The sequence below is a fragment of the Montipora foliosa genome, chromosome 9 (genome assembly GCF_036669935.1).
Source record: "Montipora foliosa isolate CH-2021 chromosome 9, ASM3666993v2, whole genome shotgun sequence".
Taxonomy (NCBI): domain Eukaryota; kingdom Metazoa; phylum Cnidaria; class Anthozoa; order Scleractinia; family Acroporidae; genus Montipora; species Montipora foliosa.
The window spans coordinates 12,129,878-12,132,377 of NC_090877.1; the positions used below are offsets into that span (position 1 = coordinate 12,129,878).

The window sequence follows — 2,500 nt, forward strand, 5'->3', positions numbered from 1 at the left end:
ACAAAATTTCTTAGATAGATGTTTTAAAAGGAAATATACATCTATTAAGAGAATTGCCATTCGAGATCTTTTAGAAAAGGCAGATAAGAAGCTTTTGAAGGTATGTTTGGTTGACCATGACTGCCTGCTCAGTAATATTATTCCAAAGAAGAAAGAAACAAAGTATCATCTTAGGAACAGAACTGCGTATCACCCACAAATAAATTCTGATAGATTTAAGACAATATACCAGGATCTTTCTCCTTTTCTGAGAATCTGGACAGGTGTAAATAGTTTTTCAAGCCATTTTTACAAGTTGTGGTATGTACAGATACAAAATGGGCTTCATGTGTGATTATTATTAATTCAATCAGCAATATTGTTTTCTTGAACATGCTTGGTCCTGTTTTGTCATACTCATTCATTACACATGATGTCATTTGAGCAGCTTTTTACAGGTGGGGTCACCCGAAGAGTGAGGAGATTGTTATAATGGTTTTGAGATCAGCCTTGTACATGTAGCTTGTTCTTTACGAAGGGAGCCTTCACTTTACTTGATAAATCTGTGTTGGGTTTGTTTTCAGTATGTCAAGATTTCATGGTGCGGGAAGATGGAACCCTTGCACAACGACTTCAAGAAGAAGAATGTAATAAATAAGATTTGATTGTCTAATTGTAATGATACAACTACGTGTAACATTAGTTTTCAGTATTACAGAGGTACAGGTGTATTTTGTCACTTGGAGGATAGCATAGTTTATAATTTTTGTATTGTAAATGTAAAAATGTAAATGCTTTGTTTATAGTGGAAGTGCCAGTTCACAGGCACCCCACTTTTATTAATTTGAAAGAAACATGATTAAGAACCCCAGTTGAATCCGTGACACCTAGAAACAAATCCAAATCAGAGGTTAGAACTGGATTTGAACCCGGGTCAACCGCATGCAAACCCAACGCCCTAACCACTGGACGACATCACTTCCCTATTGAAGAGTCAATGTATAAAAAAATACATTTCCAGGAAAAGATGAGTAATGACTCTTTTTACGTAGCACAATTAGGTTGTCATCAAGGAATTTTATAGATAATAGTAGGGGTCTCAAATGGTAAAATCCGAGACTCGCCGAGATGCTGAGATCCATGTTTGTGAATCGGAGACCGAGACCAAAACATTTATTCACATGGAAATAAATGTAATATAAGCAAGACTTCGAGACTCTTCGCAAAGGCTGTCGAGATTTCAAGATAGGATGAAAAGTTTGTGAGTGCCAATATTGTGGAGGTATCATTCGCCACCCCTATTAGTTGATGCATGTTTTAATTATACTGTAAATCAGCTTTTTTGCTGCTACCAGTCACTGTTGGACTTGAGTGCAGAGGGTTACCTCAGAGGCCACTTAATTAAGAGGAAACTTTGTCCCCTTATCACATGTGTTATTGTGCTCCTGTTTCCCTGTGTAGCGTAGACCAAAGTTCTTGAAATGTTGGTATTGCTGAAACATTTCACCCTTTCAATGTTAGTGTGAAAATTAGCATGAAATGTTGTTGTCTTTATTCTTAGTGTTTCTTGTGTCGCTGTCATTGTTGTGCGCAGCTATAATAAGTGGCTTGTCCCTGGTCTGATTTGAACATTTCATTTGATTTGTTCTGATTTCAGTTGATTTGTAGTCTCCCAATTATTAGTATCTAGAGCACTCGTGCTTGGCTAAATAACTGTGAGATTTAAATAAAATTTAATTGATTATTATTATTGTTTGAAAGTTCCTTGTCACCAATAACATGCACCTACAAGGGACATAACACTAAAAATCATGTCCCTTGTGGGTGCTTCCCTTGGAATTCCAAGGTCACATCAGCAGTCTTTCAAGTATGGCAGTGAATACCAGAGATGGCAGTAAAAAGTACATAGCAAAAAATAAAATGCTGTAGGCTTAACTGTCTTTGTTGTTACTCAAGTCTTGCCTCTTCTTTTCAGTCGGAAATCATCATCTCAGAAATCGCAGTGAAAGAAAAACTGTCCGTGAAGATGTGAAGGCAGCAAAAATTACATACTTGGAAGAAGTAAGAAGTGCACAAATCTTGCCTGTCGCTGAAGTGCACAACGTGTAAGTTAATACATGTATGCTTTCTTTGATGTACATTTTTTACTAGTAGGATATGTACATATACCAGTATATAGATAATAGCTAGGAGTCAGAGAAATACCTGTTGTCAGCTTTATCTTCTTGGCTGCAGTCTTCACATCTTAATGTCTCAAATAAACTTAGTTGAGGTTTTGATTTTTTGCAGATCTCAATAATTTATCTCTTGCTGTCTGCAATAATGTAAATACTTCACTTGCAATCAGCTGTATTAAACTTGCAAGGCTCACAGACCAGCAGTTCCTCTTCCTCATTTGATGCCAATTGACCAAATGCAAAAATGGCTGCCAACAAATTATTATTCTGGCTTTGTGTTAATTAGCTTAAGTAGCCTCGTTTTACAGCCCAAATTCTTTCACTTTTACATGTGTCAATGAGGC

General features: G+C 36.6%; 1 long non-coding RNA gene across 1 annotated transcript in view; it reads left to right on the forward strand.

Moving 5' to 3' along the window:
* LOC137969817 (uncharacterized) overlaps positions 1-2,500 on the forward strand; it is a 20,996-nt gene that overhangs the window by 4,284 nt on the left and 14,212 nt on the right. Inside the window, exons 2-3 of the long non-coding RNA XR_011116730.1 lie at positions 564-626; positions 1,955-2,084. This is a non-coding gene — a long non-coding RNA (uncharacterized lncRNA). The remainder of the gene's footprint in view (positions 1-563; positions 627-1,954; positions 2,085-2,500) is intronic.